Here is a 19,865-nt window from a genome sequence, read left to right as displayed (position 1 = left end):
CGACCGAGTTCTCATGGTAGAGGAAAGCGGGTGACCGGAGGAACTGGCACTTCTCCAGGCTGTCCTTAAGGACTAGGGGAAAGCCGGACGCTAGGAAGTTTCCGGATACGATGACCATCTACAAGATTTAAGGGCAAGGTGTCAGTAATGCTTTTTGAATTATTCTAGACAAGGCAAGAAGTGCAGAAACTCCTAAGTATAGACACTAGGTTTACTTTTGGAAAGGGGTTCATCCTATCTGACGTCCATGCTAACTAAAGGTTCCTATAGTCAGGAGGCTCTGATAACAGCGTTGTGGGGACCCCGACTTATCAGTCGTCATCACCGAATGCACATGTACTGTGATCCGAGAGATCAATGCTCAATGTAGACATATAATTTGAATAACAAGAGTCTTACATCCATACATACCGTCTGATACAAATAGATAGCAATAAGGTCAAGTCTTAGATAGATAGGGCCTCAAAGGCCAACACACCAAAAATAACTAGTAGCAGAAATTTTGATCGAAAGCATGAACCCGAGCCATCTGCCTTAAACCTACATGCATTATGACTCGGAAGTTTCATACTTCGCGTCTTCGTCTTCAACAAACTCTTCTCTATATTCCTTCTCTTCCATGCGTGGCCAATTAAATAACCAGTGACAAGCCAATGACTACTTTGAATGTACTCGCAAGTGACCCATGATGTGGAACAAGGAAATAACAATGCATGTGATATAGCACTAAGTAAGTAAGTTTGTGGAAAGCTAATTTCGAGTGCAAAGTCCTGATCAATCTTGAAAAAGCATGCATCAACTTTTTGTAGATATCCATATCAACAAGATATAGTTATCATCATAAGCCGGGGTTGAACGTCCCACATTCATTTCCCATGCCAAGTCATTTGACTTAGATCAACATCATCTTTATCACGCGATCACCTTTTTCACACACACACTTGGTTTATGCGAAAACAATTGGATGTAGTTTAAGCAGCACCACCCAACTGTCCTTCACCGTGGACAGTACTTTTCAAATAGTTTTACGTTCTGTAGAGGTTGCGTGCTGTACACACAAGACTCGGGGAGCTTCCAAGTCATCCATGACTCGTGGTATGTAACATACCCGGGGTAAGCACCAGAACAATGCCTTTCCGTTGGCGACACTAAACAAAGAGTCCACTCGATTGGTACCTAGCCCTCATGATGTACAATGCACAAGAATCGCTCTAGATCATACAATCCATGAAGGGACCAACGGTGTGCCTGGTGCCTGTGGAAACATCTCCCTATCACAAGAATGACCATGCCACTCTGACCACTAGTAATGCGGGCTATCTGCTAGCATCGACCAAAGTAATCAACACAGCCCCGTCCCATAAGGGGTATCGTGGTCGCACATGTAAGGTTGGGACAGTCGACAGTTCTTAAATCTAATCTTGTTTTCGAAACCGTGCACACTAAACTTTCGTGAGTACACCACTTCTTCCTTAAGTGGTCAACCCTTTCATACCCTCTCGCTCGGTCATTACTGTCACCCGACAGGGTTTTTGATAATCCTATGAAATCATTTCTTTCATTGTGACCATGCATAGCATCATCCCATTTGCGTAGCAGCTACTAGTAGCCTAACTACTCCCACCCACAAAAACCTCATATGTGGTAGGGTCATGTTCATGTGCAAGTATCAACGAGGGGTTTCTCGAAGACAACCCACCAAGGTTTTCACCGACTCATCAGGAATCAAATGCAACAATATATAGTGCTATATGGCATGCAAAATAAATGGTTTCTTAGACATGGTCAAAGGGCTGCTTTCCTTTCTCAACAAAGTCTTCGGGATCATCAAAGTCTTCTAGTGCAAATTCCTCGTCAACAACACATTCTATCGTTGCAATATTAATGGGTAATATAAGAACACCAAAAAAACATGGAAACACAAAAATGTCACCCTATTTTTTTTAAATACTAGGGTGATTGTAGGTATTGTATAAATAACTAGGTTTTATTTTTAAAGTGTCAAAAGTTGTGGAAAACATTTTCACACAAGGTTAAAATATTTAAAATTAGGTTTTAAAATAAAACAGTTTTTAAAAGTTTTTGTAATAATTACACAAGTGGCACCCTAAAATACTACACATTCTTTCAAGATTTTAGGTGAAGGAATAAATGGATTTGGATGCATTTTGGCTTTTATGGAATTTTTGCAAAACAAAGAAAAATTAAAAGGGAAAAAATGGCCTTGTGCCTCCAAGGCCAGAAGCTGCTGGCAAACCTGGCCCAGCTAGAGAAGCGAGCCCATGAGAGGCGCGGGACGCCCGCCTCAGATTTGAAACTAACGCGTGCGGCCCAACTGCTCGCGACAGAGGGAGAGGCGGGAGAGAGGCATAGGCTGACGATGGGGTACCCCCTGTCGCGACCGTTGTTAACCTCTGGCAGAGAGGGGCAACGCTCACCAGAGATAGAGGGAAGCATGATGAGGGAAACTAACGGCAGGAACATGACCAGGAGGTAGTCGTCGATCGGTGGTGGTCGCAGGAGTCGCCGGAGTGCAGGGAATCGCCGGCGATGAGGACCCGCGGCGAAGGAGCTTCGAGAGGAGGTCGGAGTCAGCGCAACACACTACAAAAAGCTCGGAGAAAGCAGGGGAATGCATCGGCAATATGTGGTGGTTCCAAAGAGGGAGAGAGAGAGGCTGGAGCGGCGCTCTACCGTGAGATTGACTGCGGCCCAAAGCGGCGGCGTCGAGCGCGATCCCGATCATTGGGGCTCTGGGAGGTGGAGTAGGAGGAGCGGGAGGTCGATTGGGTGGTGTGGGGGTGAAAGGAGAGGAGAGGGAGGCACATGTGGCATTTTATAGGGGTGGTCGCGGTGCACCAATGCTGGTGCACTGACGAGCTCGTGGTCGAGGCCAGTGGCCGCGGGACCGACCTGGGCATGCCTGGGGTGTTTCTGGGTATGGTCTACACCCACGGGAGGGTAGAGAGAGAGGAGAGGCACGCGCGTGCGAGGCCGCTGGTTGGCCGAACCGGGCGGCGTCAGGCATGGGCATGGTAGGCCCGTTGCAGGGAGATAGAAGAGGGGGACAAGGGCCTCGCTTATCCCGGATGTCGATGCACCTCGACTTGTGCGAGGAGAGGTCTCGAGGTGGTCGGAGACGGGCATGAGAGAGATGTCATACCTAGGATGCTCTATGGCGTGCTCCAGAGTGCGGTTTTGGTTGGCATCATTGCGATGCTGACGTGCTGTAGCGTGGCCACCGCTGTCCCAAAGCTGACGGAGAGAGTAAACAAAGGGAAAAGCGTCATGGGGCATTCTAGAGGGCATGAGAGAGAGAGAGAGAGAGGAGTGGAGAGAGAGTTAAGATTCTGCTGTCTAGAAGATTTGAGATCCGGCATTGATCGAATGAAGAGATGCCAATTTAGAAGAATTTGAGAACGAAAGTTGAAAGATGAGAGCAAAGAATTATTCTAAAATTATTGTTTTTGGAGGATCTAGAAACTAACATAACACTAAAATGCTATGTACAGATAAGAAAAAAATTCTAACAAACAAAAACAATTTAAGAGGATAGCAACAAGATGCGATGACCAATCTTTAAAATAATGCACAATGATTTTTGAGAAACTCTTCTGTGGTCTTCCAGTCTAAGAATGATCACGACGAATACTACCAAGAATTTCTTAGACACTTCAAAAAAATGAATGAAGAAAGGCTAAGAGAATGATGATTTTTTTTGAAAATGATCTCGGATGAGGAATATGACCGATGGAATTCGTTCTTATGTCACGTTTGAAGAGAACTTGAGGACATCTCCAGAAAATATTAGAAAGGCGGGGTGGGATCCTTGGAAAACTTATGGGTTATGGACCAATAAAAGGAAACACCATTTAGTAAATTATTGTGGAAGTGAGGTTACACTGGGACAAATTAAGATCTTGATGAGGTCAGAACCTTGAAATAACTTAGGGGGATTTCAACTGAAACAAGCCTTCTGAGATATGCTGAATAACTTTGGAGAAGAATAGGAAGAGGATTCCCTAAAATTACCAAGATGAGATAGCATTAGACACATGAACAAGGATATAATGGACACTGAGTGGTTGAGTCGAATCGACGAGGCAAGAAAACAAGAACAAAGAATGATGAACTTAAAACTTGAGTGCCTTCACAATGACCCACCAAATACTATGCGGAAGAAATGATAGTGTAAGCATCAATGGAAATAAAAGCACTTGGATGATAATTTAATCGTTGAATAAAAAGGGAGATATGGTGGGGAAAACAAAGAAAACTTGGTATGGATGAAACAAACTCCGAAAATAAAATAATAAGATTGATCTTGAAATGATCAAGAAAGGTTGAAATAACTTGAATAGAAGCACTCTGGATGGAAATAAATTGGCATGACTTTTTGATTGAACAAAATAATTAACACTCCCAAAGAAATATGACAACACCTCTTAGGGAATATAAGATATTAAAACTTGACATCAAAGGTACTTCAACTACCATACTCCAACAAAACATAGTATGGAACTTGTGAATTACGACAGACACAAATACATAACTCACTATGCATTTATTGGAAGCATTATCCTACATAACTACTTGAATTCCCACATGATAACTCCTGAAATCTTTTGGTCATGCGATCGGGTCCATGGATACAAGGAGTAAATCCATCACTCAACTCCTAGAATGATACTACGCTCAATTGTATCACATCCTACAACATATAAATAGGTGTGGCGATACCGACGATCAAATCTCGGGCAAGTTACATGCCAAAGGACAAAGGGAATGATATACAGGATTGTGTGCATCCTTGACATAGAGGTTCAACCGAGAAGATCTTCGTAGAAAATTTAGGATCCAATATGGACGTCCAGGTCCCGCTATTGGATATTGACGGCAGAGTGTCTCGATCATGTCTACTTAGTTCTCGAACCCGCGGGGTCAGCACACTCATGGTTCGGTAACGTTTTTGGTATAGTTGAATTATTGATGTTGGTAACCAAATGTTGTTCGAGTTCTCGGATGAGATCCTGGACGTCAAAAGTGTCTCTGGAATGGTCCGGGAACCAAGATTGATATATAGGATTGTTGCATTTGGCTTCCGGAATGATTTCGGGCATTACCGGTAAAGTACCGGGAGTCACGAATGGGTTCGAGGGTTTTACCGGGAGGGGCCACCCACCCGGGAGAGAACCAAATAGGCCCATGGATGCCGCACCAGACCTTAGTGGGTTGGTGAGCCAGCCCAATAAGGCTATTTCGGCCAAAGCAATAATTAAGAAGGAAAAAAAGGAAGGAGGTGGACAAGATAGGAAGGAGTCCTCCACCAAACCAAATTGGAGCAGGACTCCTCCCTCCTTGCCTCGGCTGAAGCTTCTCCTTGGAGTATGAGGCAAGCCAACCACCCCTTGGTTTGTCCTATATATAGTGGAGGGTTATAGAGTTTTTGCAACTCAAGCCTTTGTGCAGCCCTCTCTCCCTCCACTATTTAGTGACCTCGTAGCTACATCGGTACGGCACGGCAAAGCCGTGCCATAGTAGCTCTAAAATCATCACCGCCACGCCGTTATGCTGCCGGAGAATTCAGCTACCTCTTCGTCTCTCTTGCTGGATCAAGAAGGCGGAGATCTTCATCGAGCTGTACGTGTGCGGAACGCGGAGGTATCGTTCGTTCGGCGCTAGATAGGGACGAATCATGGGACGGCGGCGATTTGGATCGCGAAGATGTTCCACTACATCAACGCGTTTATTTATGCCTCCCGCTTAGCAATCTACAAGGGTATGTGGATCCGATCTCCCTCTCGTAGATGATAATCACCATGATAGGTCTTCATATGCGTAGGAGTTTTTTTGTTTCCCATGCAACATTCCCCAACAGGTACATGGTTCCTACTGTCCCACTCGGCAGACAGTAGCACCTAATCTTGTGATGCGTAGGTTTCGCGAGTGAATTATGAGATGGTGCAGGCCGAAATGCCACGGGCCCCGATGAACTATCTTTCCTGGAGACGAAGTGTGTCAGCCATGATGGCACGAGATGCTCCCACTTTTGCCCATGACGCATCGGGAATTGCATGCCCGCCTGAAAAACTGTTGTGCGAGACGGGAAAACCATCATGGCTTGTCTTCCACCGTACGCCTCCCTAGTGCACCGCTCCTCCTTTCTCACGCACTAGATGCCTGCCGTTCCCTCTCTACATTCTGCTCCCCATGATTTTCATCATCATGGCACATGAGAGGAGCACTGACGCTGCCGGGGTGGAAACGTATCTTGCTATGCCATCCTCCTCCCCAGGAAATGGGGCCACCCAGCGCCCACGGTCCCTACCAACACAAAGGCATTCGGCCGCCAACAACGAGTAAGCGTGCCAACCTTCTTATTCAGTTCCGCTCATCACCGATGAGTATGATGGATCGAATCGTTGACCCCTGCACGGAGCCCGCGTGCAAGAGGAAAAGGTGTGTCGTGTATGTGGTGCCTTCATAGGTGCGAATTGCCGGGGAGGCTCTCGCGTTGCCCGACCGACGACCTTGGAGAATACTCGTGCCGAAGCGCCGACCAGAGCGCCGCGGTGAGCCCCCAGCTTGCAGCTAGCGGTGTTGCTCCTACCAAAGACAAGTGGCCTGTGGTGAGAGAAACCCCCATGGGGAGCTCAACCGCTCGTTGGACTCTCCCAAGTTCCCGCTCTGCACTTGACGCACTCGAAACCGACCTCCGAGAGTACGAATTCCGTGCACTACGGGTTAAGGAGAAGGTCACCCTCCATGTGAGGAAGCTCCAAGAACGCGAGGACGCAGCCACCATGCAGGAGCAGCAGTGCCACGTGCCAAGGGGAATTGGCCCAAAAAGAAAGAGGACCTCGCTAGCTAGGAGGCCGAAGTGGCCCTCGTGGAGCGAGAGGCCGCCCGGACCGCCTTCAACAAGGTGGTGGAGGACGAGCGCCTACTGATCATGGAAGGCTAGGTTATCACTAACGGAGCTTCCCTCGAGTCCGCGCATGTCGTGGACAATGCTCAAGCCGACGTGAGGGTGACCACGGAGCGGGATGCCACTTTAGAGGAGTACCACAGCAACCGACACTGTAGGAGACTCGCTTCTAGCTCAAGTATGACGAGCTCCAGAAGAAGGTCGATGATCTCAAGGCCTAGCTCGAGGATGCTGAGGAAGAGTTGTAGGCCACCCGCGAGCGCATAGGGGACACCGAGGCGAAGCTTGCATTTATCTAGGCACGGATTGGTGAGGCCTCCGATGCCGAGCATGAAATGTTAGTCATCGACCAGGGAGGGGGTGAATAGGCAATTTTTATGAAAAGCTTCAAAACAGTAAGTGTATTCAAAGTTAAGCGGAAGTGATACAGGATTAGGTAGGGATAACTATCAAGGATATAAGCATAGCGTGTGATACTACGAATACATTCAAACATATAGATCATAGTCATCATGCACACTAAGATGTAATAATGATAAACTTAGGTATTTTGAAGATAAATGGAAGTTGGGAATGTCTTCGGTGAATTTCTTGAAGTTTATATGATCAAGAAATGGATTCATACTACAATACAGTAAGTAAGAGAGTGAAGGATAGAATCAGTAGCATGACAAAGATAGAGGATTTGCTAGATCATTTCTAGTTGCTATGACAACTATACGTCTGGTTGGGGAGGTTTGGACCTCGTCTCGACCTTGATCCCCTTGAGCCGAGATCTCTCACACCATGCCCAATCACTCAGGTAAGTCTTCAGGGGAGAACTCCAAAAACCGTACAAACTTGGTCACCCGTCAATCCATAATGACTCTTGCATTTATCTAGACCATGGTAAACATGCAATCAACAATGACTCTTGGATGCACTAGACCATGATGCCTAACCATGTGGAAGATCATAGCCTTCAAGTGTAACAAGTCCCCAGTTCACTTAGAATATAATGACTTCGGTAATGCTCAAACACTCTGGCTCTAGGTGTTTGGGTTTATCCTTGCAGGATAGTTCTCTATCTCTCTCAATGTCTTCGAGGTGGGTTGCTCCAAAACAACAACAATTGTATCTAATTCCGAGAAGCCAGCGACATATGGTGGAGAGGGTGGGCTATTTATAGACAACACGCAACCCTACATGATATGATAAAAATGACCCTAGGTCAATTGCCAACCGACACAGGTTCCAGTGGTAGAATTTCAAAGACACACGCGGCAACATTATTTTGGCTACAAACAATGCTGACTCGACCAACTCTGGAAGAGATTTCCTCTCAATCTCATCACTCAAAGACGAACATAATTTTGGTTGACCATTACGTCAGCGTCTGGCTTCGATCACGTTGATCCTATTTAACAGTAAGGTGGTTCCTATGACTTGGGAAAGAAGAAACAAAACAACAAAACACTTCTTCATCGCATTTCATTAACTTCAAGCGATTATCTTCGCGCACCAACAATGGCTTCGACCATCATCAATGTCTTCACAAAACAAAACAACAAAACACTTCTTCATCGCATTTCATTAACTTCAAGCGATTATCTTCGCGCACCAACAATGGCTTCGACCATCATCAGTGTCTTCACACACTTTTGAGGTTAAAATGAATCTCAAGGGATTTATATATGTGTTAACATATGAACTATCACAAATACATAAGTCCCTTAACCACGTTTGTCTTCAATACTCCAAAACCAAAAAAGTGGGGCACTAGATGCACTTACAATCTCCCCCTTTTTGGTGATTGAAGATGAAATGGTTGAAGTTTTGAATGGGGATAAAAACAAGTGAAGATAAATACTTGGAGATTATGATTGCAAGATATAGAGGGCTCCCCCTGATGATGGGCTTATCAAGATTGTTCTTTGAATGCAAAAGGACAAGACAACTTGGAGTCAGTGGAGATCTCCTCCTATATCTTGGAATCCAATCACTATGCGTTTAAAGATTTCATGAAGACAGTGAAATGTATAAAGAAAAATGTGTGTCTGCTAAATGACTTCGGACGCATATGATAAGATATGTAATAGCACCAAAGTTATGATAAACAAAGAATGTGCATACGTCCATCAGGACTTACGTTTTACAACCCAAAAGAGAAAATATTCATAACGGGAGTTCTAAACTTAGCAAAATAGCAGCACCAACCCATATAGACCCTTTCAAATACTATTAATCAGATGCTTCTCCCATTTGTCATCGAATGACCAACAAGGGCGAAGACATTGGGCGCTACTCGTCCCCATCACGTGAAAACGTTGGTGCACGAGGGTCGGTGGACGATGGTACACGCTGGCTTGGTGCAATGCCGAGGCGATCCGTTGGTGCTGCCGGAGAAGTGACATCATCAACTTCATCATCGGCAATATTGTCCTGAATGGACCATGCTGAAGTATGGAAGTCACTGTCTTTGAGGGATGGCGTCTTGCACCATTTTTTCGTACGAGGAGGACGGGCGCCAAATTTAAAGTGTTTTTCAAAGACGTCATCATGAAGATCATCCTTTGGAACCAAGAGAGGCAATGTCTTCCAAGAACGCCTACAAGTTTCATGTGCAACAAAGGAATTCTTAGTGGAGAGGTTGAGAATGCCATTGATATCTCTTACGAGAGCATGCATTTGTCTTCTTATCAATCAACAAAGGAATTCATGGTAACGATCTTGCTTCTGTATGAGATAAAAAAGAAGTTATCGATCAGTCATGGCACGTTCCCTTATGGGTTGTGGTTGTTGTGGTAGAGTGCTTGTTGTGGCTTCAGTTGCAATGGCACTTGGCTGAGGGCGGCAAATTGAGCCAATAAGCCTTGCTCGCGTTGGTTCAGATGGTATGAGAAGCCCTTCAACATCAGCAGTGCCACTAGTGCTTTAAATTATGGGATTCTCGCCCTTGGATGGATAAATTTCTTCATGTCTGATTTGCAGATCCAAAAGATAAATTCCATAATTATTAGCGGAGGGCACAAACATTGTGTTCGTTTGGCGCTTAATGAAGCGCAGATCCATGGTTCATAGATCTTGAGTTCAAATAGATTGGTGTTATTTTCCTCTAGGGTTCTCAAAAATTAGTCTTGAAGATTGAACCTGATGTCATAGTTGACATTGTAGATCAAAGTATTCAATGCCCCTTCGAACTTACTTGAACAAGAATTCCCTTTGAGTGCACATATGGCGTGATGAAGAATATGGTAGATAGTCTTCGGTAGTTATTGAAGATCATCAACAAAGAATGGTGTAGGCAAATCGGCATCTGGAGCCAAAGGCTTCATCAGTGTCAACATCTTAGTCATGTTGGGCTCTCGTACTTGAAATATGCTCCTTCTGGCTTCTTCATAGGCATCAGACTTGGGATCAAGATCTTCGCCTGATGCACCAAGTGGATTGGTGACAAAGAATTCCATAGCAGGAGCTTTGACATGCTCATCACGAATCATGTAGTCCATAGCCCTTGTCTTGAGATCTCATCCATAGCAAGATATGTGGAGAGTTGCATAAAACTGAAGAATTAATTCATCATTCTAGTCTTGACGATCAACAACAAACGATAACAATACAACATCTCGAAGACAATTGAGGCCTTGGTCAATGCAAGTAAGACAGCTCATGGCTTCCATGTTGAGATGCTTGTGGGGCAAATCATGTTCTCCCCATATAGAACACATGTTTAGTATGTGCATTGTGGTGCACTCTAGAATCAATCAGATTGAATCTTTGGTCGCCTATAGGGATTCCTGTCTGAATCAAGGAAGGTGTTGTTGAGCTAAAATTTCCTGATGCTGAAAACGAGAGGACGTGCAAGTACGAATTGTCGAAGACTTAGAATCCTGGGCATAGGATTCATAACTTTTGGGCAATGAAAGATGTTGAATTTGTATTCTAGACCCAGCCCAATGGGTGGCGGAACAAACTTGGGCCATTTTGTGGGCACCATCGCTTCCTTCCTATGACAATATTAGCACCATTCTTGTTGGTCGATGGCGTTGCAGGCATAGGAGGACCATCAGGAGATGAAGCATTGGAGTCACCCATCACAAGTTCGTGGTTCTAGAGGTGCAACAATGTCTTTAGCTGCTTTGGCTTCGATCTCAGGCTAGTCATGAGCAACATCTTCAAGCCTTAGAACTTCATCCACTGATGCAGTTGGAATCACATGCACTTCATCTTTGGGAAGGCTTTGAAACAAAGATTTGGCAAACCTTGGTCCTTTGCGAAGCATTTTGAGAGGCGACGCAGGTTCAGTGGCTTCAACTTCCATTGGTGATAATGGAGATTCATGCAATCTTGCCACCATAGTTGGAAGTGGACTAGACAGAGAGTCAGGTATGGCTTCAGGCTCTTCAGGCCTTGGAGGATTGCCAATATGCACATATTTGCTCCTTTCATGTTGTGTCAATGAAACGACTAGGGTATCTAGTTGGGGCATGGGGCGAGTCCCTTTCAACATTGTCTTAGGCACAAGCAATGTTTTAAGTAGCATCAACTGCATTGTCTTTAGCTGCGACAGTTTCAGCAGCTGGTACATCTTCTGCTATCTCAGCCTCTTCCGTAGCAGACTCATGCAGAACAACTTGCCTCTCAACATTTTCTGAGGCAGGAGGACCCATGGAGATAGGCGTCACAAGAAGGGGCTCCTCATGTGCACGAGGTGTAGCGGATAGAACTTGAGGGGACTTGGGCACTTGGGCCAAACCCGAGGACTTTGTCTTCTGCCTCTTGACAGGATGAGCTTCAGCTTCAGAAGCATATGCAGACTTGCATTTCTTGGCTTCAACCTAAGCTTGCTTGGTATTCTTGCTAGTTATGGAAAAGGCAGGAGGAGGTGTTGATTTGCCAAAGAAGCAATCTGGGAAATAAATGCATGGCATGTCTTGTTGTGTAGATGCATGCTGACTCGAAGACAAAGAGCCTTGCCTTGACCTTTCAATGGTTCTAGGGTCAAGAGGAGGCTGACCAAGCGCTTTTCTCTTCAGCATCTCGTCGCCAGCTTATACCATCTGTGTGGATTTATTGTTGAGATGCTCAAGGGCGCCTTTTACAGCTTCACAATGGTTCTGAAATTCAGCGTCCAGATCTTTCATAAAGAGCTGATATCCTTGAATATGTATAGATATGAGCTTTTGTATGTTTCTCTTCAAGAGATTCTTCTCATGGCGAATCTTCGCGCGCCACTACACTGCCCTTTGAGTGACAGTGACATCTTGATTCACTAGCCCTTGAAATGTGACTCTCAGTCCAATTGGAAGCTGTAGGGCGTCGATGGTGGGCGAGGGGTTAGCAAACCATTCATCAATGAACTTGTTTCTCATGTCTGCATCAATCACAGGCAAGTCTTCGAAATGTTTGGTTTCTTCCTGCTTTTGCTGAATCAGCCTTGCAAGGGCTTCATCATGAAACTCATCATCATATAGTTCAATCATATTAGCAGCATCCATCACGGATATGGATAGCTTCATTCCATGAGCAGCAACATGTTTTCGCTTTAGTCTCCTATTAATGCGAGACTCTTCCTCAACTTCAGCTTGCTCAGCTCGTGTGGATCTTGAGGCTTGTGGTGCGGATCTTGGCGTTGAAGCATTTGAAGCCTTAGGTCGTGAAGCCTTTGCTTTTTTCCATAGGCTTCGGATCTACAACATGAGGCTGATCTTCTTATCATATGTCTCATCTGCCACAGTGCCACCAAGGATATTTTATGGATAAGGTTGCTATGGCATTGGAGGCCACACCACGCACGGGAAGAAGCCAATTGCAATGGATTTGTCCTTTGTCTTTGGGTGTAGATTTTAATGGATGAAATCCATCCATGGAGCCTTCTCAGCATTATTCTTGGCATACTCATTTGTGACGAAGTGATAGTTGAACCTTACTTCAAACTAATATCTTTGGATCCATTGGATCCGGTCCTTGCGCTGTTGGTAACTCTCATCAGGATTAGACTTGTATATATCATATAGATCTAGTGGAAGATCTTCGATATTATTCTATTGTCTTTGTCTTCCACCTTTATTTGGGGTATTGTCTATGGCCATAGTCTTCGACTTGTTCAAAGGCTTCACATATTAATTCAGATGGGAGTTGGCTCCATGTGAGTCCAAATGTATCAGGAATTAGTCTGCAAACAAATCAGACTATGAGATCCAAGTGATTCTGCTACGGACATGTAGCTGTGAAAGAATTAGAGATGTGAGGGAATAAACAAGGTCATATGGATGCTGAGAAGTTTTTTGAAGATAAACATGGTGTGAAGATATTGACCTCATTCACCGAAAACTTACACTTTTTCTCAAGACAAGGTGGTTTCAAATTTGTACAAGTTCGAATATTTGGACAAGTGAGAAATCAACCCTGATTTTCAACATAAGTAAAAGGATTGTGCGAATAGAGATGGATTGTTGAGATATGTCGAAACTATTGTGCAAAACAGCTATCAAAGATATATGATAACTTTTAAGATCAAACAAGTGGTAAAAAATAGTGATTTCTTTACCACGGTGAAGAACATAAATAACTATTCGACGAGGCTGAGAAGTTGAGCAGTTCGATCTACCACACCCAAGCTTGGTGGTGGCAGATGGCTATGGTGGTGTGAGTACGTCGACAAAGAAGTCATGACAGCTAGGCGTTCTTCTCCGGCGATGACGAAATCCAGTGATAGCACTAGGGTTTTGATCTTGGAGGTGTAGAGGCAAGAGGTGAGGTTGGAAGAGGGATATCTAGTAATTTTTGATGGATTTGCCACTCACTCTTCGACTTAGTGGCACACATGCGAGGCATGCATTACATATGACAACCCACTACCTCTGATATGTTGCGCGAGGGGGAGAATTTAGGAGATTTAGGCGTGAAATATATAATAGTGAAAACCTTTTCAAGCATTTGGTTGTATTTTTCCTCGGGAGGCAAGGATACTGCAAAGACAATCAACCGGTGTCAATTAGAATGCATATGACTGGAATTGAATAATGTTACGAGAGATAAGCTTAGATGAGGTGTAAGTGTCCGATCACATTTTCCTAGTTAAAGTTCGAAGATATAGCTATAAGCAAAATGTTGTAGAGGACTGAACTCCGTAATGTCCTATATGACATATTCAAAGGACAAGTGCTCATGTTCGAAGACAATCATAAAATTTCAATGACAAACTCAATTTCATGAAGACATATATGAAATACAAAGATAAAAGCAAAGTCTAGAAGAGGGGTTGGTGGCGTTGCGCATCGTATAAGAATGCTTGACCCACCAGACACGACACACAATTATCATGGCACTCTGAAGTCATATTCTTCATTAATGTACACACTTAGAGTGTATGTCTTCATGTGTCGAATACATATGTTACTTCATGTGTTGTGTATCAAAGTCATCAACGTGCATAAACATTAGGATTTGTGTCCACTTTGAGGATTCTAAGATATTTATCTCACACTTCAACTTGAAAGTCCTCTTTTCACCCAAAGTCTTCATGAACATATCAGCCAATTGCTCTTCTGACCTCATGGGTTTGATGAGGATGTCGCCCTTCAACACATGATCCCCAAAGGCTTTGTCTTCGAATGTTGTACTGGGTTGTAGGTGATCTTGATAGCACTCTCATTGTATCACTAGAGACATACTTTCTTCTTGTTGATGTCGTAGGCCTTGAGAGTTTGATTCATTGAGAGAAGGTGTCTACAGTAAGCCCCAGCGGCAATGTACTCGGCTTCAGAAATGGAGAGTGAGATGCAGTTCTAGTTCCTTGAGGACCAACAGACCAGAGATCGACCAAGAAAATGACAGGTGCCTAATGTAGACTTGCAAAATAACTCTGTCACCAGCAAAGTCTAAATCTGAATAGACAATGACATCAACCTTCGAGCTCTTTGGATATTGTAATCCTAGCATTGGGGTGTGATCCAAATATCAAAGTAAACGCTTCACCGCGAGGTGATGCGATTCCTTTGATGCGGAATCAGGCACATATGCAAATGCTAAGCATTATATCTCCCCTAGAAGCATGTAGATACAACAAAGAGGCAATCCTAGAGCGATATACCTTCTCATCGAAATATTTACCATTTTCATCAGAGGTGGCCGTTTGTTGGCATTGGCATCTTGTAGCCTTAACAATCTTGCATGCCAGATTTCTTGAGGCAGTCCTAGATGAACTTCTCCTATTATATGAATATCCCATTTGGTTGTTGTTGAATCTAAAGCCGTAGAAAGATCTTAACCTCTCCCATCATAGACATCTGATATTTCTCTTGCATCATGAAGCTAAACTCATCACAATATTGATTATTAGTACATCCAAAGATAATGTAATCATCATAGATTGGGCATACAAATAGTTCACCATCATATGATTTAGTGAAAAGAATAGGATGAAGTGAACCAGGTTTGAAGCCTTTCCCCTTGAGGAATTCCTTGAGTGTGTCATACCATGCCCTTGTTTCTTGAATGAGGCCATACAACACCTTGTTCAACCTGTAGACCATGTCGGGGTGTTTTGGGTCTTCAAACCCTGGTGGTCGAGCAACATGTACTTATTCCTCAATCTTACCATTGAGGAATGCAGTTTTGACATCCATTAGGTATAAGCATATATCATGGTGGTTAGCATAAGCAAGCAATATGTGTATGCCTTAAAGTCCAGCACTAGGTGCAAATGATTCATCAAAATCAATACCCTCAACCTATGTGTAGCCTTGAGTGACAAGCCAAGCCTTGTTTCTGAACACTTGGCCAGATTCATCTTGCTTGTTGTAGTAGATCCACTTTGTGGCAATCATATTGTGCTTGTGTGGATCGGGGCGCTTGATTAGCTCCCATATATTGTTGACTAGAATTGATGAAGCTCTTCTTCCATGGCTTGAATCCATTTCGATTCTATAAAAGCTTCATCCACTTTTGTGGGATCTGAGATAGACACAAAAGCAAAGTGCCCACAAAAGTAAGTTAATTTGTTAGATCTCGGGTGAGTGAGAGGACCTAGTGCGTTGATGATGTCGAGCATCTTCTCAATTTGAACTTTATTTCCAACTCGAGGATGAGCAGGTCTAAGACTTTGGTCCTGCTGGTGAGCATTCTCTTCGTCCGCAGCATTATCTTCAGGAGCATCACTGTATTTGTGATGGGTAAGTGGAGGAATGACGACTTCATCAACTTCTGGTTCCTCAGGTATAGTCTCACCAGTGCCCATTAGCATAATAGCCTCATCACATGGAAGTTCATCTAGCACATGTGGTAGGTCCTCTCTTTGGGAGCCATTAGTTTCATCTGACCGCACATCTAAAGCCTCAACAAGTTTATTGTGAAAAATGTTGAAGACTCTGTTGGTGCGTGAATCATTTCCATAGCCAAGCATCAAACCCTCATGTGCTTTCGGTGCAAACCTAGACGTGTGGTGTGGATCTCTAATCCAACATCCTGCACCGAAGACTTTGAAATAACTTACATTGGTTTTCTTACCATCGAGTAGATTGTATTATTTTTTCTTGAGATACTTGTGAACATATACCCTCTTGATGATGTGGCATGCAGTGTCAATGTCTTCACGCCAGTACCTTCATGGAGTCTAGTACTCATCAATCATAATGCGATCCATCTCTATGAGAATCATGTTCTTGCGCTCCACAACACCGTTCTCCTGTAGTGTGTATGGTGTAATGAACTCCTAAGAGACACCAAAGGAGTCAAGGTAGGTGTCACACCCATGTTATTTTACTCAGTGCTGTTGTCACCCATGATATGCTTGATCTTGACATTTTAGTTGGTCATGCACTTGTTTGCAAAGCGCCCGAAGACATCCTGCACTTCAATTTTATAAAGTAAGATGTGCACCTAGGTATATATTGAACAATCATCCACAATTATGAAGCCATATAGATTTGAATTGGTAGATAAAGTTTAGTAATGAGTAGGACCGAATAAGTCCATGTGGAGCATCTCGCAGGGACTCGATGTCGTCGTGATAGTCTTCGAGGGGTGATTGGCCCTAGTGATCTTCCCGACTTTGCACGCACCACAGAGGCAATCCTTGTTGAACTTGACACCCTTGACACCAATGATGTGATTCTTCTTGGCGAGTGTATGCAAGTTCCTCGTACCAACATCTCCTAGCCTTCGATGTCATAGCCATCATTCTGAAGCTTTTGCTAGAAGACATGTGGAGATCTTTGGTCCAGCAGAGAAATCTACCATGTATGGATCATCTCTTAGAAAACATTCAAAGACTTTGGTTTTGTCAGAAGATATTAGTACATGACATAGGAATTTTCCAAAGATGACAAGCATGTCAAGAGCACAAAGCATTGATACAGACATTAAGTTGTAACCAAGGGATTTGACAAGCATCACATTTTCCATGTGCCAATCAATTATGATAGCAATTCTACCTAGTCCTTGTACTTTGCTGCTACTTTTGTCAGATGTGCTCTTCGTTTGCATGTCGAAGAGTTCACTCCATAAATAGGCTTCGATCACCAGTCATGTGACTAGTGCATCCACTATCCATGATCCATTTAGTTGGACTAGATTTTTCTTCCTGCGTTGAGAATTAGGCTGGTTCACCAAGGCATGCAACAACATCATGCATTGATGAAGATATTGAAGTGTAAGTAATAGTAACACTCAATGATATAAATGGTAGTACCATTTCCATTAATTTTCTTGCGTCCAAGCAAGGAGGTTTTCGGGTCTCTAGAGATAGTATTCGAGTTAGATTTCATGCTCTCTAGAAACCCAATGATGCATGAAGATATTATTAGTCTTAGGCACCCACATCTTGAGGGGTGGCTTAGAAGAAATAAGACATAAAGCAACATGAGAGAACTTAGGAAATGTTTCCCTAATAGCACGTTTTGCGGGAGGGTTAGAATACTCAAATGAATATGCAGAAAAGTTGTTAGATGGGTGAACATAACAGTTAATGCCATAATGCTCATATTCATGAGTCTTTTGAGTCCTTCACTACATAACATAGTTGTTAGTGCGTTCATAAGAAGATCTTTGTCTTCTTCAAGACATTGATCTCGGTAATGTCTTCTTGAGATATGTCGTCGTGACATTCACAACAAGCTTCTCAAGAAGACATTTGGAACCCACATACTCTTCATGGGTGAACCATTCCTGCAGTTAGTGCTAATGAACCTAGCAATTACTTAACCATTTTGACATTTGAATAGTTTATAGTTGGAATCGAAGGTTCATGAATGATGATAGGATTAGAACTGTTAAAGCTAGACAGTGTGGATGGATCAACTAAGGGGCCCTTTGCAGCAAACCATGTGGTTTTCGGGTATTGCTCAGGCTTCTAGTAAGATCCATCAGCATTGATGTTTCTTTCGAAACCAACACCCTCTTCTCTAGGGTTTTTCTTCAGGATTGTCTTCTTGAGGACATCACACAACATCTGATTTCCCTTTAGACTTTTGTACATACCTATCTCAAGCATTGTCTTCAACATGTCATCGTGATCAGTGATATAAGTGTTTTCCTTAGATGAGGGGTTAGATACCACAGATATAGTTGAAGATACTACATTTTCAGAAGCATTTCAACATTCAGCGATGGAATCATTAGCTTCACGAACAAGGCATTTTAAGCATTGCGCATTAAATTCATCCTGAGAGGTACTGATCTATTCAGCAAGGATTGAGTCATTTTCCTTCTAAAGATCCACATGAGCCTCTTTCAAATTCTCAAGATCATGCTTTCTTTGAATATATTCAAGAGAAAGCTTCTCATCATTAATTGAGAAAGAATGTTGAAGATTTTGGAGATCCTCAAACCTTGAACAAAGATCACGCATATATTTTTTCCATAGCTTCGTTTAGATTCATCTCAATGCACAACAATACATCGCTTTCTCTAGAGTTTGTCGCATGTCTTCAATATATTCTGTTTTTTAGTAGCAATTTTTACAACTTTATAATAGCTAGGTTTCAAGTCATCTTCAGATTCAGCTTCTCTATGAGAGTCATGCTGTGAAGATTTTGATGATACCTCGGAGCCTTTTTCCATGAACAGTAGGTTGGAGCATTGTCGTCTTCACTAGCTTTAGTGGTGATGAGCTGACCATTATCTTTAGGTTCGAAGAAAGATGAGGCGACAAACGCAAAAGCTATAGCAAAACCAGCAACTTCAGAATCAGACTACTCCTCAGATCCCTCTTCAGCTTCAGACTCAGATTCAGTGTCAGAATCCATCGCCTTGCCACTGAAAGCATGTGCCCTGGAGCTCTTCTTATTAGATGAATACATGGATGAAAAATTGTGAGTCTTTTTCTTCCTCTTGTCATAGTAATCATAGTTCTTGCTCTTATTCTTTGATTCCTTCTCCCATCGAGGACAATCAACGCTGAAGTGACCTACCTTCTTGCACTAGTTACACAATTGCTTCTTACTGTCATGCGAACACATTTCACGAGATTTCTTGGAGTCATGCTTGGAAAACTTCCCAAAGCATCTTGACTTGGAAAACATCTATAACTTCCGTACCAGCAAAGCGAGTTCTTTTCCAATTCTTCACCACCGTCAGAACTATATTCAGATTCGCCTTGAGATGAAGACACAACCTTTGCCTTCATTGCAAGAGAACGACCATAGTTGCAACCAAAGATTTCCCTTTTCTCAGCTTGCCGGAACTCATGAGTGTTGAGCCTCTCAAATATATCAGTAGGATCCAATTCCTTGAAGTCATGGCTTTCTTGGATCACGAGGGAAAGAGTGTCAAAGGAATTGTCAATAGATCTCATTAGCTTCTTCACAACTTCATGTTTGGTGATATCAGTGGCACCTAAAGCATTCAACTTGACGGGGATACAACCCATGGGTATACCCAAGCGGAGGGAACCCATCTCCAAGACATTTGGGGCCGCTTGCCCCCCAGGCCGGCTGGCGGCAGCAAACCGATCTGG

Source organism: Hordeum vulgare, chromosome 2H (assembly GCF_904849725.1).
Source record: "Hordeum vulgare subsp. vulgare chromosome 2H, MorexV3_pseudomolecules_assembly, whole genome shotgun sequence".
In the NCBI taxonomy this organism is placed as follows: domain Eukaryota; kingdom Viridiplantae; phylum Streptophyta; class Magnoliopsida; order Poales; family Poaceae; genus Hordeum; species Hordeum vulgare.
Note: the sequence above shows the minus strand (reverse complement) of the source record.